General features: G+C 45.9%; 1 long non-coding RNA gene and 1 other non-coding gene across 5 annotated transcripts; both read left to right on the top strand.

Annotated features, from left to right (window-relative positions):
- Positions 1–26,157, top strand: LOC119000540 (uncharacterized). 4 transcript variants are annotated; one of them, XR_005069343.1, is made up of 3 exons: positions 1–115; positions 16,472–16,601; positions 24,638–26,157. It is a non-coding gene; the product is annotated as an uncharacterized LOC119000540 (long non-coding RNA). The 4 variants fall into 4 exon arrangements; XR_005069341.1 differs by lacking the exon at positions 1–115 and adding an exon at positions 12,819–13,205 and having other exon boundaries at positions 24,635–26,157; XR_005069340.1 differs by lacking the exon at positions 1–115 and adding an exon at positions 12,819–13,205.
- On the top strand, positions 19,166–19,294 carry LOC119000598 (small nucleolar RNA SNORA38). Its single transcript, XR_005069355.1, has one exon. It is a non-coding gene; the product is annotated as a small nucleolar RNA SNORA38 (small nucleolar RNA).
- Positions 26,158–27,725: the final 1,568 nt, after the last annotated feature.

The raw sequence follows: 27,725 nt of genomic DNA on the forward strand, positions 1-27,725 counted from the left end.
CATAAGAAATGCTTACTACAATGAATCACGTAATGGTCAATAGCATTAGAAAGAGGTTCAACTTTATTGACAAGAAATTTCACGGACAACATCAGCAAAGATGAATAAAAATAAAGTAATTCTCCACATTAACGAGGTTACAAGTAAATGGAACTTTTATAAACTGTTAAAGTGGGACTAATTGCTCAATGTGGGGGAAGGCAACCAGGCGCTGTTTTTTAACGGCCTCAAGAACACATGCATTCTTTGACCTAGACACTCAGCCTCTCTGAACTCGCCCTAAGGAAGTAGCTATGGCTCAGTGGGAAGAGTCACATACACGGAAAGAAGACAATCACAGCATTGTTCATGATAGTGGAAATGAGAAGTAACTTAAATGCTAACAGTAAGGGACTATGGGATTGATATCTTGAAGGGACTTCGATAGTATGGTAGAAAAGTATTTGAAAAATGGAAAAATGTTAAAGATGAAATAAGTGAAAAAAGAATCACACAAAACCAGCTCAGAAAGCTAGTCTGACAGAAATTCTGGAATCTGGAAGTTTTTGGCCTTTGGTGTTCTTTTCTGTAAGGTAGGGGCATGGCCGCCTGCCCTGCAGGGATTGGTAACGTGCCTGCAGATCTCTTTGTTCTCAGCCTGATGTGTGTCACGTGCTCGGTTAGTGTGAATATTATTACCCAATTTCTGTAAAAAAAAAAAAAAACAAGTATATTTGCACAGTAAAAGAAAGACCAGTAGAGATTACAGCAAAACATTAGCCCTTTGTTTCTGACTAGTGATATTATAGTGATATTTTTCCTTCTTTGGGTTTTTTTCTTTTGTCAAATTTTCTACAATGAACACTATAAAATGATATTAATATTAATCAGAAACAAAGTCCATAGAAAAGAAATGGTCCTGGGCTTATATGAAAAAAATAGAAAAACTGCCTTGACTGGTGTGGCTCAGTTGGTTGGGCGTTGTCCTGCAAACTGAAAGGTCATGGGTTTGAACCCTAGTCAGGACACATGCGACAGGTAACTGACTTGCTTCTCTCCCACACTGATGTTTCTCTTCTTTTCTTTCTCCCTCTCTTTCCCTCTGTCTAGGATGAATAAAACAAAAAAAGAATTAAAGGAATGAATTACCAAGTCATCTATGTTAGAATTATGAGACCTTAAGGATCATTTGTTTAACTTCCTTTTGTAGTTCAGGAAACTGAGGCACTGAGAGAGAAGGTGACTTATCTAATGTTATACATAAATTAGTCACAGGTGTCACATTTCTGGAGCCAATGCTTTTTCTACTACACTAGTCTGCCTTTGAGGACGTAGGTCTCAAGAGAGGGACTCCTTTAAGCCTGGACCTCAAATCACTGGAGTCACCAGTAAAATCTCAATTCTCCTAAATTTCCCCCTGAACCTCCCAGGAAAAGACTCCTGCAGGGATCCATAAGATCTGGCCCGGTCTTTGTGACAATCATTCCTGGTCAACAGCAAGGTCCAGGTGCCAGCCCTGTGGCTCATTATGCCTGGCTGGATAGGAGCTGGTGTTTCCCCAACCATGGGTCCCCGTCACCAGTTTGCTGAGTCATATACCTTCAGCCCCCAAGCTTGGACCTCAGCCTTGATCCCATCAGGGAATACTGGTGCTATCTCCCACCGAGGACCCTGATCTCAGTTTCTGCCACATTGTACTGTGGTCACATCCCAGCCTCTGGTTGTCTGAGGAGGAAACTGATACACACCTAGTCAATAGTTTCAAGGCCCCTCAGTCTGAGAGTCTCGGTCCCTCTGACGTCTGGCTGTGCTCGCCCTCTCTGTGCTGCCCTAGGAGACCTCCACATGCCCTCCTGCTCCTCTCTGTGAGCCCCTGGGGGTGCTGCGCCAGTGCGCCTGCTGCACGCACTGCTTGACCATTGACCTTGTTTGTGTGGCAGACATTATCCCTTCATTTCTCTCTGGAACATTCCCAATGTGCTTCTGGATGTTTATTTTGCTGCTTCCTAAAACTGATTTCACTGGATTGCTTCATGTTCTGATTGCTAATGTTTTTGTCTGTTATGCTTAGCATTTGATTTCTTCATGTGTTTTTGTAAGTTTGAATTTACAGGCTTATTTGGAATTGGATCATTTGGGATTTTTTTTTCTGTGTATTCAATCCCCCCTGTCTAGAGTTGCTCCTTTTGCCCCCCTGAACCTCTGGTCTGGAAACAGTTCTTATGCTGGTGGCTGGTGATTGGAGGTATTATATCTTTTGGTTTCCCCTTTTTATATTTTATCTGCCTTTGCAATGTGTTTGGAGCAGCTGGGATGCAACAAAGCCAGACCCCTTGTGCTAACCTGACCTAACAGGCAGTCTTTTAGTCCAGGGTGGGCATTTAGCTCTCAAGCCAGGGCCCTGAAAACCTCAGTGGTAAGGCTTCTTCCAGAGCAACCCTGCCCCCTGGTGGCTTCTAGTGGTATGGCTGGCAAAGAGCCTCCCACAGGGCAGGGGAACCTAGACCACTTCTCTCCTTCCTGTGGACTCAAGGGTTAGAAGCAATCTCAGAGATCGTGAGACCCGCCGCCCATACAGTACAGGCGTCCCGTCTACACCACACCCAGGATACGGTCACGGTCAATTTGGTTAGTTCTCTGTCTAGCAACCTATTTCATGGCTGGAGAGCTCTGTTTTCCAGGAGTCCTTTCTTATATTGAGCAGCTAAATTGTCCCTATGGCTCTCACCGGTGGGGCCTATTATGCCACTCAAGGCAGCACGGAGTAGGTGTGCCCTGTGTTCTCGCAGATCTTTGAGGCAGCACTGGAGTTCTCCTGGCTCCCTCTTTCCACCTCCCCATCCAGTCCTGCTGCTAGGTTCTGTGTGAACTCTGGGTGAAAACGTGAACTTTGGGATACACAGCTTTGTTTCAGCCAAGGTAGGAAAAGACCTCAATTTGGTTCCCAAGAGGGTGCTGCCTCCTCACGTCTCTACGAGGAAAAAGGGAACCAGTTACACCATCTTCTGATCTCTGCTAAGAAGGAATCCTCCCTCGTGGGTAACTGGCTGAGACATGTTTCACAAGGAAGCACCACCCTCTAGTGGCCACTAGGGCGTATTTTAAGATGTTTTTCGCCCTTCGCTCTTTGCGCCAGGATTTCTTCACAGCTGAAGAAGGTACCCCAATAAACTCAATTAAAAAAAAAAGACGATCCATTGAGATGTGGGTGGGAGAGGTGTAGTTTGCAAAGCTCCTATCTGGCTTTCTGATGAAAATGAATTGATTTTGCAACGGCCACTGAGGGGAGAGAGGGGAGGGGGTGGAGAGAGAGAGAGAGAGAGAGCAAGCCAGCGCAAGCCAGCGAGCTTGGCTTCAATTTCCACGTTTCTCATAAATTTGCCAAGTCAAAATTTGCAAATGGTTATACATGTGTCAATTAGTCTTATTCTGAGAAACTCCAGAATAGTTGTTCTTCCTTTAGGTGGTTCCCTTATTAATTGGCTCCTTTCATGATTTTCTCTATCTCCACTTGCTAACTGTCTTATTGGAGTTCTTTTAGTTGTAGCAAACAGACTTTTTCATGCCAGTGGAGAGAATTTGAGGAGGAAGTCATAAGGGCAGTGGCACATCATGGGAGGAAAACTGTTCACAGAGGTCACACCAGAGCAGGAGCCTGAGGTCCTTGTTCTAGTTGTTCCCAGTAAAGTGACCTGCCTTCTCTCTGTAGGTCTCCATTCTCTGCGTGCTGCTGACCAGCTCCCTTGCTGGTATTCCACGTTTGCCTTCTCTCTGCATCATAGCTTCCGCTTACTCATAATTCTGATTTATCCTTATGTCACTGTGGTCCCTCTGGCATCTCTCTTCTCTCCTCACCTCAAGACATTTAAGTGTTGGTGCTTGCCCCCAATGGACTTATTCTGGGGGGAAGGCATTTTTCAGTTCTGTTTCCTGAGACAAAATGTAATTGATGCCACACCATCCCCTTGTTTTCTAATGTTAGGCCACATTAAAAGTCTCTGGCCAGCCCACTAATTGGCCGTGTGTGGGGCTGCTTCCTGTTGCGATGATCAGGACAGGAGTGTGATACAAAAAAGAAGGGCCTGGGGATGCCTTTGGAGCAGGGGCCCAGGGCAGGCAGGTTGCTTTAGAAGGGCAATGAGTGTGGCACAGGGTGGGGCTGTCCATCTGGGAGCTCGTAAGTAGCTGCTGTGAGTGGGAACCCTTGTCGGGAGCTGGGCGGTTTGGTCTGCATTGCAGGGGCCGGGCAGCTCCCAGGGAATGGAAGCTTCAGGACATCTCTTGGTGGAATTCATCTTCTCCATCTCTCCTCTGCATTTCCTATTCACACTGTGTGTCCCTGGGGTGGGTTCCATTAGGGCTTACTTTGTGGGCAGGCTGATTGGTTGGCTGATGAGAGACAATGTCACACTAGGGCAGACGAGAGGGGGTAGAGGTGGCACCCTGCCACTGGTTGACAGAACCAATTTGATCAAATTTAGAAAAAGATAACACTGCCTCAAGACACTTCATTGACATCTTCCAGAAAACTGTTACAGTAAACAGACAAGCCTGTGATAACTTGGAGGTGAAAGGAGCCCTCAGAACTGGGCAATGCAAAACTTGCTGCGTTAGTGGCTGCCTTGCCAGGACCACGCTGAGCCTCGCCTGCTTCTCACCAGCCTTGCATCTGGAGGTGTCCTGGCATCTGGAGGTGTCCTTGCAAGGATCTCATTTGGCTGTGAAACAGTGGTTCTCCCCATTCACAGGATACAAATGCATGGGTATGAGGGTACAGAGAACTTTTAGGGGGGAAGTGGGAGGAAATGAACATTTATTGAGCACTTCCCACATGCTCGGTGCTATGCTGTTTGACATACACTGTTTATATTTTTGCATCAATTCTGTGTCATGACGATCTTTGCTCCCGTTTTATAGCTAAGGAAACTGGGCTCAGAGGTCCAGCCAGGGTCACTGCAAGGTGGGTATTTCATTACTCCAGGATGCTCTTTACTTTATAGCTGAAGTGACCACATTGGTTAGAGGTGGGGTCAATAAGTCACTTGCCCAAAACACACAGCAAAGGAGAGGAAGAGCTGGGATGGAAAGCCCATGTCCTTTCTCCTGCACCAATCTGTTGGAGACCCCATAGGAGTAAAAAGCATCTGAATTTAGTGTTTTTCCTTCTTCTTAGAGAAAGTTCCATTCATACATTCTGAAATCAAATGCAGGAAACCTGGAGTTTTGTTTGAAATGACAGCAACCTCTCAGAAGGAAAAGTGAGCACCTACTATGTGCGACAACTACGACTGCCCTAGGTGTTGGGCTAGCAAAGACACAAAGTCCACTGAAGGCTGGGCTGCACTGTGATCGGAACCACTAGGCTCTAGGGTGTGATGGGCTCAACCCGAAGACTGGATGGAATGCTTACGTTAGCGACTCTCTGCCCCACCAAAGTTTGGTTTAAATTGGTCTGGCATGAGACTCAGCAGCTCCATTTTAAAAAGCTCCCTGGGCCATTCTGATGAGCAGTCCTGGTCAGATCCAGCCCTTCATCAGAGAGAAGGGCAAAGGTGCCCTGAGAAGGCAGGTGACTTGGCCAAGAGCACTTAGCTGGTTAGTGTTGCTACTGAGTATGTGTCAGTTTCCCTTGGATCCTCTGTTGTGCCTCAAAGAGCCGGGGAAAGGTGAAGCAAGAGGCAGGAGGAAAAGAGGTGGATAACTGTTGGAAAGAAGAGAGAGGCCATGCTCATCTCTTAGGTGGTGGTGGCAGAGGCACTGGGAAGGCACTTAGTGTAGTTACTCCCTGGGAGTGCTCAGCACACCCCTACTCACCGCTTTGTATTAGCTTGATCCTTAGAGGACATCACTGTTGTGAGCTGAAACCAGGTATGACTGATGCCAGGAAACTGCCTGCTCCTGTTATCACTTAGGGTGAGAAGCCAAGCTGTTGTAAGAAAAACCCCTAAAATACAGTGGCTTAAAGAACTCCACAGTGGGCGTGGCCCCAAAGGAGGTTTGTTCCTCTCCTGAGCAGTCTGTGGTGAGCAGATGAGCTCATTTATTCCACTGGGTCATTCAGGAACCCAGCCCCATGCCCTAGGGCATTGGAACTGCTGACTAAGGCTGAGATCCAGAAAGAACGTGGAGGTGTTTTAAGTGACATGTGACTCTTTTGCTCAGTGATGAAAACTTGGTCCCATGGAAGCAAAAGGCGCTGAGAAATGTAGTCCCTTCCTGGCAGCCAGTGCCCAGCTGCAATTCTATTCCTATAAAAGGAGAAGACAGGTTTTGGTAGCTCTCGAGGAAATTTATTCCTGGTCCCCTTTTCAATCCCCCTTCCAGTCAAGGAGCCTTTGGAGCACCTGCTGGGGGTCGGGCTGGCATGGGGAGGGGTGCAGAGCAGGCCTGGGACTGTGTGTTCAGGTCCCAGAGGCAGTGTTTGGACTGAGTTGTGAAGATAGGCAGGCACGCAAAGCAGGACATGGCAGGCAGAAGACAGTTGTGCAGAGGTGTGGAAGTGGACGGGACGAGGACTGCATGTGACAAAGTGCCTGGGGTGGGTTAGACAGAACCGCAGGGCCAGCCCATGTGGACTTGCATTATGAAGCTCAAGGGCTCACATTTTCCACGGGTAGTTTTGAGGAAAGAATCCACTGGCATCTATATGTGAAAGGAAACTTCCGTGGGACTGGCCCCCAAGTTTAACCTTTATTGAAAAGTCCTAACAGGAATGTGAACTGAGCCTTTTCCACTCAGTGAGCTGAGCTTTCAGCTTCTCCCACACGAGGCTTTTTTAGGAACAGTGTCAGCTAGGCTTTGAGAAAGGTACTGCCCAAGCTCACTGGGACTGCAGGGTGGGGGGCAGTGGCATCCCCAGGAAGAGAAGGGCGCGGAAGGGGGCAATCCAGGGTGTATGTTGGTTTTGGGATGATACAGAGAAATCTGGTCAGATCACTGGGGAAGAGTAGAGAGGGACCATAGGAGGAGTTTGCCAAGGCAGTGGTAACCAGTCTAGGACAGGATTGGCTGAGAAACTGAACTATACCTCCAAAGCCCGTGGAACTACGGGTGAGAAGATTTGAAGGCACCTTAACATTTTGAGAGAGGGGAAGGGAGGGAGAAAGAAAGGGAGAGAAACATTAATGTGTGGTTGCCTCTTGTGTACCCCCCTACTGGGGACCTGACCCATAAACCAGGCATATGCCCCGATGGGGAATCAAACCAGTGACCCCTTGGTTTGCAGGCCAGCACTCAATCCACTGAGCTACACCAGCCAGGGAAGAAGATTCAAAATAAAAGAAGCATTCTCAGGCTGTCAGATGGGCTCTGGCTCTCTGGCTCTTGGGCTCTTCTCCCTCGAGGATGCCTGGGTGACTGCTGCAGCTGCCTGCAAACTCACTGTGTTTTGTATGGGAAGGAGTTCCAGTCACAGCCTAGGATCGGGCTGGTCTGGCAGAGGGTGGCAGTTTATTCTTTGGGTGTTCTAGAGCAGCAGTCTCCAACCTTTTTGGCACCAGGGACCAATTTTGTGGCAGACGATTTTCTAGGAGAGAGGGGAGGTGGTATGGGGGCCAGCTTCCCTTGTGGCCTTGTTCCTAACGGGCTCTGAGGCAGAAGCCTGCCGTTCTTCCAAAATTGTGTAGCTTTTGTGTCTTATTTTGTTTTAGTTTGTAAACCAACCCCATGGAAATAAGATGATTAAAACTAACAGGGGGAATGATAGAAGAACTAAGAGTTAAAGAGTTTAGCATTAATTGATAGGCTTAAGTGACTAATGTATGTGGAAAGCTGTTATTCCAAAAATTGTGAAGCTTTTGAATAAAGACGTTCCGTTATCATAAACCTTTGCCTCTGAAACTTTGCCTGGAGGGCTGCAGCGGCAGCAGGACCCGGACTGCTGTCTGGTAACAGGGGGGTGGGACTTAGACCCTGGTGAGACAGCACCCCAGACTCAGAGTCCAACGCACAGAGATGCCTGCTGTGTTTCTGGTGGTGGAGGTGCACGACCCTTGGTCCTGTGACAGTGGGTGAGAATGAGGGGAGGCAGGTGGGGAAGGGGTCTTGGGCTACACTGGGACCTATGTAGGTCCCTTCTGTACCTGCGGGAAGTTCTTGGTAATTGTAACGGGTCTCAGGCCCAAGGGAGGAGGGTGGATCTGGAAGGAGGAGTCAGAACAGGGCGGGGCCGGCGTGGCAGTGGTGGGGGTGGCCTGATGGAGGGCACAGTGCCCGGTGGCCCGATGGGAAGGCCAAAGTGGGAGGGCCTCCACTTCAGGGGCCTGTTCTTGAGTCCCTGGGAGACAGCCGTGGTTCCTGTCAGACACAGCTGCAGGACACGGTGACAGATTGGTTGGGCACCAGAACCTCAGCCTTAGGTGCTCATGTTTGGGGGTTAAAGGTGAATGTGACTTGGCCTTGTAGCTACCAGTGACGGTTAGAATTTCGTATTCCCTCCCAACTTCTCAAACGGGTCCCTCAGGCTCTCGTGATTCTCATCAATTGCAAAATCTGATTGTGAAATCTCATTCTTTCTTTTTTTTTTCAATTTAAATTTTTATTTTTATTTAATTCTTGTTCAAGTACAGTTTTCTGTCTTATATTCCCAGCCCTGCCCCCCGCAGTGCTCCCCACCTCCCTCCCATCTCCGTCCCCCACCTTAGTTATTGTCCATATGTCCTTTATACTTGTTCATGTGAGTCTTTCCCCTTTTCCCCTGTGATTCTCTCCACTCTCCCCTCTGGACCCTGTCAGCACCTTCTGTATTACAGTGTCTTTGGTCATATTTTGCTTGCTTGTTTGTTTTGTTGTTTAGATCCCTGTTAACGGTGATATCATATGGTATTTGTCTTTCACCGCCTGGCTTATTTTGCTCAGCATAATGCTTTCCAGTTCCATCCATGCTGTTGCAAAGGGTAGGAGTTCCTTCTTTCTTTCTGCTGCATAGAATTCCATTGTGTAAATGTACCATAGTTTTTTGATCCAGTCATTTACCAATGGGCATCTAGGTTGCTTCCAACTCTTGGCTATCGTGAATTGTGCTGCTATGAACATCGGGGTGCATAGGTTCTTTTGGATTGGTGTTTCAGGGTTCTTAGGATATACTCCTAACAGTGGAATTGCTGGGTCAAAAGGCATGTTCATTTTTATTTTTCTTAGAAAAATTCCATACCATTTTCCATAGTGGTTGTACCAGTCTGCAATCCCACCAACAGTGAACTAGGGTCTATTTTTCTAATATAATAACTAAAAATTAAAAAATAAAATACATTTTTATTTCAGCTCGCCTGTCTCTTCTTCCATCCTGTCCTTGCTCTCTCTGCCTCTGGCTCCCCGTGACCCTGCCTGTCAGCTGTTAGTGGCCACCTGTTCTCTAAATGTGTGTTCCCTCTCTTGCCTGAGTACTGCTGCAGCGAAGGCGCTGTTTCTCCATGGGCTGTGGGGAGACTGCCTTGCTCCTGAGCCTTTTTCTCTCATTGTGGTTTCAGGGGTCCCTGCAGGCAGTGCCCATCCCAGTCAGGCTTCCAGCCCATGATGAAAGGGATGCCATGCTTTCCTGAGATAAAGCATCAGGGGCTGAGCCTCATGGCTAGAGCCCCTACCCCCAGGAGTCTGGGGGCCGGCTGCCCAGGACAGGCCGTTAGAAACCTGGCTGTCAGGAGCCACCTCCTCTGTTCTAGCATGTCGCTGTTTTCTCAGAACCCAGTCTCCTGCTACCTGCTTTTCTGACAATTTTGGTGGAAAACTAGTTGTACTCTAAGGGATACTGGGGTTGCTGCTGCAGGTGGAGGTGATAGGCCGGTGAGGGACACTCATGGTGGCGACTTAACGCAGAGCTCAGGGGCGCCCTGGGCTCCCACCCAGAGCACAGGGTAGTGAAGTAGAGGCACGAACAGTTCCTTCCAGTCAGTCAGTGAGGCAGGCTCAGAGCCTTAAGAAGTGACAGTAGCCTGTGGCCAAGTCCTGCCCAAGGTGTCATTCTCTTGCCATTTGTCATTTTAACAGTCCATGCTGCCAGTGCAGGGACCTCAGGACACGTATTGGGCTAAATGACCTCCAAGGTCTTTTCGAAGACCCTGTGATGTGATAACAGAAACTAGAATTGTGGTGATTGTACCTTCCCAAACACACATCAGAGCATGTGGTCTGGTAATTCAGTAACTGATTCACCACAAATATTTAGTAAACACCTACTATGTGCCAAGCATGGTGCTGAAGAGACAGCAGTGACAAAGTCAGAACTCCCACCTCAAAACAGCTCACAGTTTGGTCAGGGAGACAGACCCACACAAAGGTAATTACAATGCGGTGTGGTCAGTAGCAGAATCCAGTTATACGTGGGGTATTTTGAGCACAGAGGCGAGGTGCCTAGCCCAGTCTCTGGGGCTAAGACAGGCTCCCTAGAGCAGGAGTTAGCTGGGCCAGGTGAAGGGAAGGCAAAGATGAGGAGAGGAAGGATGGGTTGTTTTCCTGCCTGGCCCACCAGATTAACAGTAACATGGTAAAAGTGAACCATGAAAAGAGGGGAAAATGACAAAGCACAGGTTCCTCGACTTTACAGCCCAAATTCGAATGAAGGAGAAGGGCCCTATCCCCATAGGAGGGTCTCAAACTCAGTGTCCAGACACCCAAAGTCTGGCCTGTGTATCCCCCTCACAGTTCCTCCCAGGGGCTCATGAGTGCCTAAAATTCCCCAGAGACTGCAGATAGGTGTGCCCTGATAATCCTTGCTTCATTCAAGGACCATGTAAAATGTGGGCCCCTTAGTGCCCAGTGCAGTGCTCAGAGCGCGAGGTGCATCAGGCACCGTGTGTTCATCAGATCCTTGATTGCAGCCTTGTGTGTTCGAGGCCACCTGTGGGTGACCAACAGGAACTTGGCAGTGAGAGGCAGCCACCAGTTACAGGTGTCATTATGTTTACAGTGGAACATAGGCCAGGCTAGGAGATAGACCTCTGTGGAGCTAGATCATCGAGAGACCTCTGTGCCTGGCTGGAGGAATCAGAGCGCCCAGGAAGCCTCTGCTAGTGTCTGCGGGAGGTGTGTGGCTGTACCTCTAGGAAGTGACTTCCAGACTGGCCATTTTCTCTCCAAAGACTCTGGGAATTATCCCCAGGCCCCATTTCTTGGCGTTGCCACTGCCTCAGCTTTTGAGCAGATAATGAAAGTCCAGGGAAGGCAACGTGGTTCTATGAAAAGCAGCCTTGGAGTCAGCTACACCTGAGTTCGGATCTTAGCTCTGCCACTTTGGCTGTGCAGCGTGACTCCTGAATGCCTGACTTCTCTGAGTGAACCTTAAGTTCCTGATCTGCTAATGGGGTTAATCACACCACTTTTTAAACAGTTGCTGTGAAAAGCAAAGGGATTAACACATGTAAAGCACCTTCTGCATACCTTTATTGCTCTGGTTTGGGTGGCAGCTGCATTCATTGTTCAACAGTTATTGATTGCTACTTATCGCTAAGCATTGTTCTGGCTTCTATGGAAACAGTAACGAACAAAATTCCCTGCTCTTGGAAAGCTAACATTCCGATAGCTACAAAAATAAGTAAACCAATAAATAAATAAAGAGGATAATTTGGGGTAGTGATAAAAGCTACAAAGACAAGCAAACGAAGCAAGCAGCTGATCTAAGAGAATGATTTTGTGGGAGGCTCCAGAAGGCTTCATGACCTGTGGTGATATTTGAATGGAAACCTGAAGGCTGAGGAGTCTGCTCTGCCAGGACCTGGAGAAGGAAGAGCGTTTAAGGAGGAGAAAACAGCACGGAGGAAACGTGATGCAGAGGGAGAGCAGCTGACACACACAAAAGAAGAAGGACGGTCCTTGCAGCTGGAACCCTGCGGAATGTGGTTTGAGATGAGATGTGAATGCAGCCTGAGTCCACACACATCCTCATCCTCTGCGAGAGGTGTCCCTGGGGCCTGCAGTGAAGTGGCAGGGACTCCAAAGGACATTTTAAGTGTTTAAGGTGACTCTTGACATCTGTCTGAGTCCAAGCAAACTATAATAAGTCATTCAGGATAGTTTGCAGTTTCACCATTAGATTGCCTTGCATGCTTTTTGATGACATCATATCTTTGGGAAGCTGGCTTTGTGGTGGTTGCTGTGATAAAAATCAAATGCCTTGGGAAAATCAGTATAGAATAGGAAAGGAGGGTGGAGGTGTCGAGTCTGATTCCAAGGTTTGAGATGCTGTGCGGTGCCCAACCAGCCCACATCCCATTAGTAAATAGTCCTAGTTATTTAAGAATAAAATAAAAATATTTCCCCAATTTATACGTTTATTTTTTTCAATAGGTATTCAGTTATTAGGACATAAATGCTGATTACATTATTCGGGCTTTAATAAATAGAACCCTTAGGTATATCTTTTGGCCTAGGAGGCTGCGCAAAAAATTACGGAGCAACTAATGGCGTTTGGAATGAGAAGGCTGGAAACCCACCCCTGGGCGGGGTGAGGAGTTCTCAGTGCAATCTTTCTCATTCCGAGTGCGGGCTGATGCTGGTGCTTTGCCTTCTCAGCCTCAGGAGTGTTGTGTGCGCGCGGGTAACATTAAAGATCATGTAGATTTTCGAGCTGGGTGGGTCGCTGCCTATCTCACCTTTAGGATCACTTGAGGAACCCGGCAAAAATAGTTTCCTGTCCTTGCCCTGGAGATTCTAATTCAGTGGGTTCGACATAGGAATCTGAGTTAAAAAAATCTCTGCTCTAACCCTCGTTCCTTTAGGCAGCTAGAATGGCCCAGATTTGGGGGGCCTGGTTGTTATCCGGCGTCCGGGGCGGGGCCGGCAGGCTGAGGTTCGGAGTAACTGTGACGTTCCCGGATCTCCCAGTGGGTAGGGGGAGCGGGCTCCTGCTGGCCGCACTCACGGCCGCGTCCGTGCGCAGCGGGAGTGGCCCGAAAGGGAGCCCCTGCGGGGAGAGTCATCACCCTCTTGGGCCGAGTGATCACGTAGTTCCCCCTGGCAGGCCGAGGGTGCACAGCCCCAGACTCCTGGGGAGGATTTTGGGGTTGGGTGGGAGGTGGGAGCCCGAGACCGCAGAGCGCAGCTGGAGAGAGGAGGCCAAGAGGTGGCAGCAGCGGCCCGTCAGGTGCCGCAGAGCCCCCGGGCCAGGCGGGGAGCGCGAGCTGCTGTGGACGCAGAAAGGAGCCGCGGGGCTCAAAGACAGACGCCTTCCTGGGGAGCTGCGCCCTGGTTTGTTCTCTACACGGGATTTATAGGGGAGCAAGACAGTGAGTTAGGTAACACCAACGTGAGCCAAGCTCTTCTGTACACATGTGAACCATTGTCTCGATACGCTGTGATGTGGAGAATTGGAGGTGGGGGTGGAATGAGGGTAGAGGTGGAATGAAAAATAACTCCCTTGGTGGTGTCCAAAATTGTATTGAAGATGCATTCCTTGAAGTACTTTCCCCTCTTTAAGGTCCTGGGAAGGAGCAATGCATTGGACCTTAAACTCTTTAGGGTAAATCAATGACTTAATCTAACCTTCCTTCCTGGTGAGAGAAAGGTTAGCTCAAGAAACAAAGAGGACAGAAAGCGCATTAATTGGTGCTTGCTAGTCAAACGTCCGGGACCAGGGCGCTCCCTGGGAATGTCTCCGGACGGTTCTGTGAGAGAGGGACGACCACAGAGTCATTGGTTGACTGCATTGCAGCATCATCATTGTTTTCTGAAAGAGGAGCACCTGTACCAATACTTCAATAAATCATAAAATTAGTCTCTTCAGGCCCTTTCCTTCTCCCTTGTCCCTTTGAATTAGGGAAATGGTATGGTGTGATGAACTTTTGAGCCAGAAATTCCTGGCTTGGAGATCCCGTTCTGCCACCTATTTACTGGCTCTGTAATTTTGGAAAACAATAGTTCTGAGCTTATTTTCTCATCTGTAAAAGTGGAAAATGGTACCTCCTTGAATGGCTGGTGTGAGCGTTAACTGAAATAATGGAGAGGAAACCCCTGGCGTGTGCACTGACCCCCAGCCTCAGGCTGTGTGTCTGACGGTGGTCACCAGGGAGAGCTCCCGGGATCCCAGTGTTCGAGTGTTTCTTCCTTGGCCACCCCAGTGGCTGCTGAACAAGGCCAGCCTGTAAACAAGAACCCTGCATCCTTCCCCACCAGACTGTAGGAATTTTTTAGAAGAAGGGATAGAAAACACTGGTATGCAGTAAGATCTAAGCATTATTTGAACACTGATCCTCCATGGGTTTCTTCAAGAAATTTAACATGTGTTTAAACTTGTAAGAAATTAAAATCTATCCCGTGTGTTGGCTAGAGGTCTTCAGACTGAATTCCTTCAGACAGGGGTGAAGTTTTATTTATCTTTTTAAAGTCAGCGATCTACTGTGGTATGTAATGAGTTTCTAAATAATGTTATGAACATCAGCCAATATTATTCTAATCAGTAAAGTAAAAAATAAAATGGTATTTTAAAGCTCACAACTCTTTTGAATGAAGACTTTTGTATACTTTTATTTCCTTCTGTTCCCCCTTCTTACCTGAAAGTTGATTAATTAAATATGACTTTGGGATCTGTGTTATTATTAAATTATTTTTTTAAAATTAATTTATTTATTTATCTTTAGAGGGGAAGGAGAGAGGGAGAGAAACATCAATGTATGGTTGCCTTTTGTGTGTCCCCTTGCTGGTAGTTAGCCTGCAAGGAACTGGCCTGCAACCCAGGCATATGCCCTGACTGGGAATCGAACCGTGATCGTCTGGTTCGCAGGCCCACGCTCAATCCACTGAGCTACGGCAGCCAGGGCTAAATTATTTTTTGATGTATGTCTCTTGGTTCTAGAGTACTTTTTGACACATGTCTGTCTTGTAACTATATTTAAACAATTATTTTGTACCTATCTCTATGTCTGATTGGTTCCAGTGCTCACTGCTAGTCATTTTATATTTTGATTTTTCCATTCTTGAGCTCATAATTTAAAATCATCACTTGGGCAGTTGAACTACATTTTTAAATGAAGAATATGTAAGTGGCAGACATTTTGAACTCTTTCTGTTGTTTCCTCTCAAAAGCCAAAGCTTATCTGTCAGTAAAGTACTTGAGTCTAAATCTTCTCCACATCAAGAAGTCTGGTAGATACTGCTCTATGGATGTTGAAGAGGGAAGACCAAGGTCAGCCTCATTTGTATTCCTTTATGGATATTCCGTCTCTCTCTCTCTATTGGTCTGGATGTATAAAACATGTTTTTATTTGTTTAAATTTAAAAACCTGTGAAGATATTTCTGGGTATGAGTCTCTCTTAGTTACTTTTATCTGGAACTTAGTGAGCCCATTTTATTCATCTCAGATTCCCTTCTTCCCATTTGTTTTTGGAAAGTTTTCTTTAATTATATCTTCAGTGATTGCTTGTCTTGTGATCATTCTGGACTCTTCTTCAGAAACATAATACTTACAGTGAATCTCTAGCCCTCATATTTTATAGCTGTCATCTTCTTTTCTAATTACTGTGCTTTATTGAATCTAAGACAATATTGATTGTATGTAAGAGACACTATTATTTTATGTATAAGGAAGAAAAATTGCTGCCAATTAAACTATGCTCTAATGCCACAATTAGAGTTCTGTGAAATTGGTACATAGCTCACACCAGATTTTTTCTTGTTTTTAAATGTATTATCTATTTTTGAGGGATTTGGCAGTTTCTCCTGACTTCAGCTGCATTGTTTGGTGTGTGATGGGCAATCCTTTTTGCATGCATCTCAGTTACAAAACAAACACAGCTTCTATTTAAGGATAACTTTCTTTTCCTTTTGGTAAAGTATTCATTTTTTCTTTTCTTAAAAAAAAGGAATTTCAGTCACTGCTCTGAAAGCAGATACTTGCTTCAGTAATATCAAATTACATCCTGCTGCTCGAATTCCACGCCTTTCTGCATACGCAATAACTTCTTGTTTCAATGCCAAATCACAGTGTAACCTTTCAAAAGACGTTTTAAATGGCAATTTAACTTACATGTAATCACAACAATGTATATAACTCAATTAAGTGCTCACAACATGAACAGCTGAGACCAGGTCCCCCCACAGCCAGGACTTGACAACCTGGCTGTGATAGCCCCCTGGGCCACATGATTGTAAGATCCCACTGACTGTGAGACTTAACTTGGACGTCTTCGACCAGGTAAAACATGATAGGTTCAATTCTTTGCTGTTGTTCTCTGCATTTTGAAAGCATTTCTCAAGTTTTCTATCAAATAATTACTTATTTGATTTTCTGCCATGTAATTCCACTCATTGCTCCTACATATGGCTTTTAATTATTGCTCGATAATTTTATCTTCTTGGAAATCAAAAAAATTCAAACCCAGCTCCCTTTCTATGTTTTCTGGGAGACCAGAATTATTCTTTATAGTCCTGAAGCCCCTTGATATTTACCCAGTAAATGAGTTCTTATCAATGGAATACGAATCCAAGTGATGTCTGTGGCTTACAAGACTTCCCCAAAAGAGCATTCAATGAGCTCTCCTTGATTCTCTTTTGCCCCCATTCTAGTGAGTGCCTGGAAATGACAACAACAACCTTGGAGGCCACATGATGAAGATGGCAGAACTCTGGTTACCCTGGGTGCCCAATGGTGAAGAGTTGTTCTTGGCTATTGGGAACATTTGCCTTGGGCTGTTTTGTAAGTGACAGATCAACTTCTTTATATTTCTTCCAATATACAAGTGTTGGGTGTATTTGCACAGCAGCTGAAATTACTGTAATAACACATTCTTAAATCATTATGTATCTTTTCTAAAAGATTTTCACAAATTTTTATAAAATATCTATGAGAACTGCCTTAAATTTTGCTTTCTTTTTTAGAAATTATATTTTGTTGATTATGCTATTACAGTTCTCCCATTTTGTCCTCCCTTTTATTCCTCTCTGCCCTATACCTCTCATCCCACCATCATTCCCCCACCTTATAGTTCATGTCCATGGGTCATACACATAAGTTCTTTGGCTTCTCTGTTTCCCATACTATTCTTAACCCCCTCCTGTCTATTTTGTGCCTACCATTATGCTTCCTCTTCCTGGTACCTTTTCCCCCATTATTGCCCCTCCTCGCTGATAACTCGGCATGTGATCTCTACTTCTGTGAATATGTTCCTGTTCTACTTGTTTGCTGACTTAGTTATTATTTTTGTTTTTTTAAGGTTCTGTTGCTGATAGTTGTGAGTTTGTTATCATTTTACTGTTCATATTTTTATCTTCTTTTTCTTAGATAAGTTCCTTTAACATTTCATATAATAAGGGCTTGGTGATGATGAACTCTTTGAACTTGAACTTATCTTGGAAGCACTATATCTGCTCTTCCATTCTAAGTGAAAGCTTTTCTGGATAGAGTAATCTTGGATGTAGGTCCTTGTCTTTCATGACTTTGAATACTTCTTTCCAGCTTCTTCTTGCCTGTGAGGTTTCTTTTGAGAAATCAGCTGATAGTCTTATGGGAGACAGTAAGTAACTGTCTCCTTTTCTTTTGATGCTTTTAAGATTCTCTCTTTATCTTCAATCTTGAGTGATTTGATGATGATGTGTGCTTCTTTATATCCAACTTCTTTGGGACTCTTTGAGCTTCCAGGACTTCCTGGAAGTCTATTTCCTTTGCCAGATTGGGGAAGTTGCCCTTCATTATGTTTTCGATTTCTTTCTCTCCCTTTTCTCCCTCTGGCACCCCTATGATTCAGATGTCTGAACGTTTAAAGATGTCCTGGAAGTTCCTAAGCCTTGTCTCATTTTTTGGAATTCTTGTTTCTTCATTCTGTTCTGGTTGGATGTTTATATCTTCATTTTGTTCCAAATCTTTAGTTTGAGTTCTGGTTTCCTTCCCTTCACTGTTGGTTCTCTGTATATTTTCCTTTATTTCACTTAGCATAGCCTTCACTTTTCCTTTATTTTGCAACAATGCTCAACCATTTCTGTAAGCATCCTGATTACCAATATTTTGAACTGTGCATCTGATAGGTTGGCTATCTCTTTATCACTTAGTTGTATTTTTCCTGGAGCTTTTATCTGTTCTTTCATTTATGTCATTTTTTTAAATCTAGGCACATGTGTTATGTAGTAAAGGGCAGAACCTTAGGTCTTCACCAGAGAGGGGCAACCCAGATCACTGCACTGTGGTGCTGTATACGGGGAGGGGTCTGAGAGGGAACAATGCCTCTTGCTCAGCTCTCTGACATCTTTCAGTTACTTCCTCCACTACCCACAAGCAAATTGGGCCCTTCTGGTGCTGATTCCTGGGTGGGTAGGTTTGTGTAAATTCTAGGACCCTGTGAGTCTCTCTAATGAACTCTCCTGTGTGTGTGTGTGTGGGGGGGGGGGGGTTCTTCCACTGCTGGAACCCTCACAGGTTTTTCTATTCAGAGGTTTTAAGGGTTCATTTCCCTGTACTAGAACCCTGGGTTGTGCAGTTTGTTTCACTCCCCAACTGTTCCTCCTGGTTTATCTGCATACAAATGTGGGACTGCCTCCTCCACTGGCCACCAACTCACCTGCTGCACCAGTCACCACCTTGCCCACCCTGGTCTTCCTGCTGCCTTCTTGCCACGAGTCTTCTCCACCTGGCTGCCCATTTCCACCCCTCCTACTGGTCTGGATGAATATTTCTTCTTTAACTTTTTGGTTGTCAGACTTACATTCAGTTCAATTTTCTGCCAGTTTTGGTTATTTTTTGACTTCAAATTTGTTGTTGCCCTTCTTTTGGTTGTGTGAAGAAGCAAAATGTTTCTACCTATGCCTCCATCTTGGCTGGAAGCCCCTGAATTTTGACTTCATAATTGTTTACTGTTACTACATAAAAGAGGGTAATTTGGGCAATGAAACAATCTCAAATGAGATAAAGTTACTATTGGATTTTTTCACATTTTTATTGTATTTTTTCCATTACCATTTATCCCTCCATACCCTCTTCCTCCTCTGCCCTCCCCCACAATCACCACACTATTTTCCATCTCCATGAGCTCTTTCTCTTTCTTTTTTGCTCGATCCCTCCACCCACCCACTCAACCCTCTTCAGAACTGACAGCCCACTCTCTCTCTATGGGTCTCTATTTTGTTTGTTTAGTTTGTTCAATAGATTCTGCATATGAGTGAAATTATATGGTAACTGTTTTTCTCTGACTGGCTTATTTCATTTAGCACAATGCTAGTTATTATTGGATTTTAACATTCCCATGATCTTTGTCAAAAAAGTTTCAGGAATCCTCCTATGAAGCTGTGTCCATGGTTCCCTGTCTTTGGACACGTAAGAATTGGAGGCATAGAAGTGTGGACTGGAGAGGTCTGGGGCCAGCTTGCTCTCAGCAGGCTCAAGATCAACCATCCACATAGAGGGAAAAAAAGTTTCAGAACACCATCTTTCTCAGTGGGGTGTGGAGTGTTCTTTTGCTTAGACATTTGATAAAAGAAGAACTCTCAAAAGCAAGGAGTTGTCACTTGGGTCGATAATAACTGAATATTGTTTTTTTTAATATATTTTATTGATTATACCATTACAGTTGTTCTATTCCCCCCCTTCAATCCCTTCCACCAGCACCCTCCCTCCCCCACCATTCTGCCCTCCTTAGTTTATAACCACGTGTCTCAAGTTCTTTGGATTCTATATTTCCCCCACTATTCTCGCCCTCCCCCCTATCTATTTTCTATCTACCATCTATGCTATTTTCTGTGCCTTCTCCCCCCTTCTCCCCCTCCCACTCCCCTGTTTCTAACCCTCCATGTGTTCTTCATTTCTATGGTTCCACTCCTGATCTAGCTGTCCTCTTGGTTTGCTTTTGTTTTAGGTGTGGTTGTTAATAACTGTGTGTTTGCTGTCCTTTCACTGTTCATATTTTTCATCTTCTTTTTCTTATATAAGTCCCTTTAGCATTTCATATAATAAGGGCTTGGTGATGATGAACTCCTTGAACTTGACCTTATCTGAGAAGCACTTTATCTGTCCTTCCATTCTAAATGAAAGTTTTGCTGGATAAAGCAATCTTGGCTGTAGGTCTTTGGATTTCATGACTTGGAATACTTCTTTCCAGCCCCTTCTTGCCTGTAAGGTCTCTTTTGAGAAATCCGCTGACAGTCTGATGGGTACTCCTTTGTAGGTGACTGTCCCCTTATCCCTTGATGCTTCTAGGATTCTCTCCTTCATTTTGGTCTTGGCTAATGTAATTATGATGTGCCTTGGTGTGTTCCTTCTTGGGTCCAACTTCTTTGGCACTCTCTGAGCTTCCTGGATTTCCTGGAAGTCTATTTCCTTTGCCAGACTGGGGAAGTTCTCCTTTATTATTTGTTCAAATACGTTTTCCACTCGTGGCTGTTTCTTTCCCCCTTCTGGTACCCCTATAATCCGGATGTTGGAACGTTTAAAGATGTCCTGGAGGTTCCTAAGCCTCTCCTCATTTTTTTGAATTCTCATTTCTTCATTCCTTTCTGGTGGGATGTTTTGTTCTTCCTTCTGGTCCATTCCATTGATTTGAGTCCCAGTTTCCTTTCCATCACTATTGGTTTCCTGTGCATCTCCCTTCATTTCAATTAGTTTAGCCTTCATATATTCCTCTAATTTGTGACTTTGTTCCTCTAATTTGTGACTATAATCTTCCAGTTCTGTGAGCATCCTGATAAAGTGTCCTGAATTGTGCTTCTGAGAGGCTGGCAATTTCTTGGTCGCTTAGAGTTATTGGCTCTGGGACTTTGAGTTCTTCTTGTGCCATCTTTTGGGTTTTGGGTTGTTCGTGCCTGTTCCATAGCAGGATCAGAGCCCTAAAATGTTCACTAGAACAGGGCAACTAAGTCGCTGGGTTGTGATGTTGTATGTGGGGGCGGGGTCAAAGAGTGACAATGGCTCTCACCAGTATTGCAGGGCAACTAAGTCACTGGGTTGTGATGCTGTATGTGGGGGTGGGGTCAAAGAGGGACTATGGCGTCTTGTCCGCCACCTGCCACCACGGCCCTCACCGGTGCCGCAGTTGCTGCCGTCACCAGGCCCACGCGTTTCGTCCCACTGCTCGCCAGTGTGCCACCGCCGTCAGCCCTCGCCCCCTGGGGCCTACATGGTCTGTCTCACTATGTGCGAATATGCGCCCGCGGTCTGCCCCGCACCCCAACTGGTTCCCGTCTGCCTGCGCGCCTGGGTCCGGGGCCCTGTCCTGCCCGACCCTGCTCGCTGCTGGCTCCGCCCCTCTTACCGTCCCCGTTGAATGGTTAGATGTAGTCGGACTTCCGTATAATTCAATTTTCTGTCCTTTGGTTGTGTCTTTGTTTCTCCAAACCTTTGTTTTATTCAAACTTGGTTGTGGGAGAAGGCACAGTGTTTCCACCTATGCCTCCATCTTGGCGGAAGTCCTGAATATTGCTTAATGTTTGTTTTAGATAAAGTTTAAAAAAACTCCCCTTATTTTATTTTTATTATTGACACTATTACAGATGTCCTAATTTCCCCCCACTTTGCCCACCTCCACCCAACCCCCACCTCCTCTTCCCTCTGGCCATGACACAGTCTGTGGGTCATGCAAATACATGTTCTTTGGCTAATCCCTTCTCCTTTTTTCATTCAGTGCCCACTTCTCCCTGACAGCTGTCAGTCTGTTCCATGTATCCATGACTCTGTTTATATTTTGTTTGTCAGTTTATTTTGTTAATTAGATGAAAACTCCACAAGAGCTTCTGTCTCTTGTGACCTAAAAGTCTGTTTCATTATTTATTTTAAAAGAATCACAATGAGGCTTAGCATAAACGAAGGAGCTCTCACCCATTACATTTTTGTGAAATCCTAAGATGTCATCCCAGGTGGCAGTTTTTGAAGTTTATCCTGGTATCAGTTTATCTCAGCTTGTTTTCCATGGAGTTTTCTGTTTCAATTTCATAGGGCCATGTAATATTTTTTATATTATAGATGTCAATTTCCTTCTGGTTTCTATCATCTTCAGAGGCATGCTCTTTATTTTAGTCTTCTGGGTAATATTCTCTTTCCAATAGGTGGCATTGCTTTTCTATAGACCCCATGAGGGTCCCCCCATCCCATGCCTGCAACCCCCCCTCACTTTACTTACCCTTATGCAAGTAGAACTCTGTGGGGCCTTGGTGCTGCTAATGGAGAGGAGTATGGCTTGTCCTTGGTTTTCCTTGCTGTGGTAGTCCTTAGGTCTTTAGCTGGAGGGCCAGTTGAGGTGCATAGTTCCTTGGCAGTGCCCAGAATCTATGTGATTCATCTTGTGTAGCTCGCTGAACTAATGTGGAATTTCCTGCCTGTTCTCTATCATTCAGAACTGATGGAGTGTGTGAAATCTCACTCTCTAGGACCTACTACCTCTGTCCTGCCTATGAAGCATCGTGTGTGGAAAAAATATCTTTCAAACTATGATATGCCATTTCTAGTCCCCTTCTACTTCCTGCTCCATGGTTTCCCAGGAATTGCATTCTGTGAGTGGATATAGGCAGGTTGGAGGACACAGAACAGTTCTCTGGCCACCAAATAACAGGCAAAAGAGTAGCACCCACTGTAGAGAGCCAGGTGTTTGCTTTGGTCCTGGGAGCAAGGCAGAGTCTTCCTGTCATTTTTCGGGTGGACGGGCTACTCTGTTTCACAAGGTGGGTGTGGATTGTCTGTCTCTGTGCAATTCAGCTGCATTAGCTTTGTTTATGTGATAGAAATTCCTCCCAGGTCTTGGTACCTGATTGTTGGTTAATCTTCATTTTTCATGTTGTTGTGAATTTTTGCCTGTTTTCTGTGTCATAAATAAATTAAGGAGTGGTTTGGAGACAGTTCCTCAGGTGCCATTTTAAACCCTAAGTGGACCTGATTTTATTTTATTTTTAAAAATTTGGTCTAGGAATTAGCTCTGTTTACTTATTCATCATATTTTATTTGCCTTAAACCACTTCATGAAGCACCCACTGGGCCCAAAGTTGTCTTTAGATCCTTTTCTAAATTTCACTGCGTGGACCTTTGGAGGAGGCAAGAGTGGGACTTGTTTTGGCAGCCTGTAGCTGTGCCCAGCAGTCATCAAATGGTGGGTAATTTCTCTTCCTTGGGGTCTTAGTGAAGATTCTTTGGGTTGTTAATAACAAACTAACTATGGCCAGTGAGGGTAGGGGTGGGTGGGTAAAGCGGTAGAAGAGAGAGAAAGAAAGAAGAGAGAAAGAAGAAAGAATATATTGGGATGTTGGAGTAGCTTACAGAATCCAAGGACAGTGGGCTTTTTAAAAGTTGGGACTTGGAGCTCAGAAGCTGTTAGGAACCCAAACCCTTCACTTACTCTTGTCCTCTGCTCCCTCTGAAAGAGACATTGATTGTAGACAAAGGCCTGGTCAGGATGTACACATGTGACTTTGTTTCTTTGATCGTGGGGTAAAATGGATGCCTCTTAGCTCCTGAGTTTTCCTCTTCTCCTTTCAGTTAACCCGGTTCAGGTGGCTGGATGCCTCTCCTGGGCTGAGTGAGGATATGTATGTGATACAAACAGACTGCTGGTTCCACATAAGGAGTGGGAGGCAGTTCTCAGAGAAAGATGCTCACCGTGGCCTGGGCAGACTCCCTAAAGGTGTTTACTGTTCTCAGTCTTTGGAATAAAGCCCGTTAGGTCCTGTCCTAAGTGGAGATGGAGTACCTGGCCATGACTCTCCTTTCGGCCTTGAGTTACTTGGGTGGAATGGAGCACCAGTCTCCCCAGTAAGCTGGGGGCCTTGGGGTGCTCTTGTGAGGAGTTGCTGAATAATTTATAAGTCTGCACACCTACTTGTATCTCCAGCCGTCTCCCATTACATTCTCCTTGGCATTCCACTTTTCTCTAATCAGAAAGAATCTTTAATATGAAATTCATGTTTTGCAAACCTTCTTTTTGGCAGAGACTTTTATGTGGAAACTAAACTGTCCCTTTGATTCTAAAGTAGGCCCAGTCACAACTGGACAGGGCACACTTGCCGCCATGGTGTTTTTCTTTTGGAGGTAGACATGGAAACATATTTCTCATGGATACATTTAGTGGAATTTAGCCAAAGTAAGCAGTGTGGGACAGCATTGGCCTAGGAGCCAGAAGTCTTGGATTTTACCCTTTGAAAAAACACTTTATTTATTTTTTAGAGAGAGGGGAAGGGAGGGAGAAAGAGAGGTAGAGAAACATCAGTGCAAGAGAGAAACATCAATTGGTTGCCTCTTGTATGTGCCCCACCCAGGGACAGAACCCATAACCCTGGCATGTGCCCTGAGTGGGAATTGAACTGGAGACCTTTCACTTAGGGGGATGATGCCCAACCCACTGAGCCACACTGATCAGGGCTAGATTTTATCCTTGACACTGCCTTTTACATAAACCTTCAAGACTTTGGACAGTTTTATCAGTGGACCCCAATCTCAGTTTTAAATTTATAAAATGGGAATAATACACTTTGTTTACCATCTATCAAGTGCTTTATGTATAATCCAACATCTCTAAATATAAGGCATCTTTATCAATTGACCTGGGATGGACTATTCATAACTTTCCAACAATATTCCGATGGTTAGTAGAGATTTGTAGCATGACTAGGGAGGAGAGGTCAGAACTGAGGAAGAATGTCAAACGACTCATCTAATGGCATAGGTAAGTTTGAGGAAGAGCTGGGGTTAAGCCTAAAATTCTGGACCCGATTCTTACCCACCTGATATCTCATGCTTGAACATGGATCTTTTCCTGTTCTTTCTAGCAGAACTTCTGTGTTAGTTTGCAGTTGACTCATCCTGATCTGGCTACAAGGAAGAGACTTCATGTGGAGATTGAAGTAGCACTCTTGACCCCAGCCCACATGATGAGTACGTCTGCCCACATCCTGGACAAGACTTTGGAGCTGAAGGTGGTGACTGGTTGGTTGGACTGTAAGCCTGGGAGGTCGGACCTGGTTGCCCTTTCTCCTCTCCCTTCAGTGAGTCACCTACCAGGGTAGGTGGGGGACTCAGTGAGCACCAAGTGAGGTAAATCCAGTGGATGGTCTTCTTCTGTGCCTTCTAGGGACTTCGTGAGGATGAATCAGGATTAAATTAAGTGACAAAACCACAAGAATTGAGGCCTCTCTTCCTTTGGTTTTGAGCTGCTAGGAAACTGTGATGTGAAAAGCAAAATGAGGAGGTACCACCATGATAGCACTGTATGGCTCGTGAAGACATTCGTGGTTCCTGAGTCATAGACCCTTACGAACAGCCCCATGCACTAGATATTGTTATTGTCACTGCTCTGCAGTTGAGGACTTTGGAGCTCAGAGACATGAGGTGACATGCCCAAGGTTACATGGTCAGTAAATATCGTAATTGGAACCTGACTCCAGATTTCTTCCTCTTAACAACCTCTTAATACTCTTATGCCCACTTGGGAAGTTTTAAAACACTGATACCTGTGTCCTGTGCCCACAGACTCTGACTTAAGTTATCTGGGTTGGCCCTGGCATTGTGACTTTTGAAAGCTCAATATCCAGCCAAAGTGGAGAATGATGACTCTGTGCTTTCCCCAGTGTAGCGGCTGAGGACTAGCTACTTCCTGACCCAGTGCTTCTCAAACTTTCATGTGCATATGGAACGCTGTGAATCCTGCTTAGCATCAGATTCAGATTCTGGAGGACTGGGAGGGTCTGAGGTTCTGCATCTCTAATAAGCTCACAGGTGATGTTGCTGGTCCTGGAACTACTCTTTGAACAGTAAGGTATGTGACCAGCACACCTCCCTAACATTGACCACACAGGGTCTGAGTGTTAATTGACCAGTTCCTCACCTGTGCCATTGGCCAGGTGGACTCCTGGTCCCCTTGTGCCCCAGCCCCCAACCAAGCTGGTAGAGACTCCATCAGTTTGTGGGATTGCACTTTGAGCTACAGTGCTCCTTCCCTTCCACCTCAAGATCTGTAGCTGTAGATCTTGGGCAGGGCTTCCTTCCTGCACCTGCTCCTGGTTCCAGGATCTGGTGCCTCCCAGTTGCTCCATTCATTGTTATCGGCTCATTTCTGATGTGTGGAAAAGCAGGAGGGAGCCCATGCTATGAAGATCAGAAAGCCTGGTGTTTGGGATCAGAAGGCTCGAGTCTTGGCTCTACCACTTTCTGCCTGTGTGACCTTGAGCAAGCTATTTGCCCTCTATAGGGGAATGAAGATTGTTGCCTGATAGGTTTATGATGAGATTGCATGAGATGATGTAGGTAGAGTACCCATATCTGAGACTAGTATGTTCAATTAACAATATTAAAGAGGTTGGAGCTAAACATGTACTGACTGGACATTTACTGACTGTCTGGTGTGTGCCATAGCTTGCACTGGGTGATTTGTAGATATCCTTTTGTTTGAGCCTCAGAACAATCATGTGATGTACCCATTATTTTCTCTCTTGTACAGAGGAGGTAGCTGAAACTGGAAAGGGTAGTAACTCTACAAAGATACACACCCAGCAAGCTCTAGGGCCAGAGCTTGCATCTCAGGTTTGCCTGCCCACAAAGCCTTTTGCAGATCCCCTTGACAGCTGTGGCTTGTTTGACAGACAGGAGGTGCTCCACAAACACTGGTGGGCTTAGCTGTTTGGGAAGAGGGTGAGCAGCACCCCAGAGCTGGGAAGCAGCCTCACTGCTCTCCATTCACCCTCAGAGGACAGACTGGGTAGATAGGAGAAGGGGCTAAGAGGTAGAAGAGCCAGGTCAGAAAGAGACTTTGATGGGCAGATATGAACAAATAGTGCTTGTCTGGGCCTGCCATGTGAGCCAGGCAATGCCGGGGCCAGAGGAACTGTGTGCCTCTGTGTCCTCCTCAGGAGTGAAAAGCAATTTTTTTTGGTGCTCTAGAGGGTTGAGAATGAGCTGGCGGCAGCAGGCGAGAGTGCAGTGAACGGGGAATGAATGAGTGATCTCCTGGAAGAATGGGGGCACCTTGCGGGCTCCCACCCCAGTCTGCATGAAGAAAGAGCTTGTTGGGGCCCATGCCTGCTGCTTTCCCCCACTACCAGATCCCATTGTCATTGACTTGTCACCAGTCTCTGCCTTTGCCACATGTGGCACTAGGTTGTTGGTGTAAAATGTAAATTGCACGTCTAGTATAGCAGCTTGGTAGCAGGGAGCATGCTGGTGAGCCTGGAAGTGGCTCGAGGGGGTGGCAGCCCAGGGTCCCAAATGACGGAACTGGTGGTGAGTGTGCGGTGTGCTTGTGCTGTGCAGAGGACTCTTGACCATTCCAGGCAGCGTGAGGAAGTCCTAGAGAGAGGCCTGGAGACTGAGACCAGAGACTTTACATGTGACTGGGCCAGAGTGAGACTGGTTCCTTGGGCCGTTGTGCCCTCCAGCCAGGCAAGTGACCCAGCATGCTCCCCAGTGAAGGTGGGGGCAGCGTTGTCAGGCCCTGCTCTACCCATTCATACCTCTTGGCACAGGCACTGGGATGCATCCACTTGATAAAGGAGGGCACAGAGCTAAGAGAAACTCAGTCAGGCCCCCCCCCCCCCCCCCCCCCNGCAGTGAGCCCCCCCCCCCCCCCGCTCCCACATTGGGGTGTTGGCCGGCTTGATTTTGTGCTGTGGGAAGACAGAGCCATGCCACCTGACTTCGTGCCAGCTCTCCTACCTTCAAAGCTCATGTTGATGAAAATTTTGCAGATTTTACATAATTACAGGAAAAAGAAACCCATGATGTCTGCTTCATTATTTATATAGCTCATTTCATATATTTTTGGTAGTATTGTTATGCTTTCAACAGTTACTAGAATTCTTTTTCTTTGAGACTGGGGAGTAGGGACTTGGCAGAACAAGGGTCCCCTTATTTCATTCTTATAATTAC

The sequence above is a fragment of the Sturnira hondurensis genome, unplaced genomic scaffold (genome assembly GCF_014824575.4).
Source record: "Sturnira hondurensis isolate 20B ecotype Veracruz unplaced genomic scaffold, ASM1482457v3 Scaffold0015793, whole genome shotgun sequence".
In the NCBI taxonomy this organism is placed as follows: Eukaryota; Metazoa; Chordata; class Mammalia; order Chiroptera; family Phyllostomidae; genus Sturnira; species Sturnira hondurensis.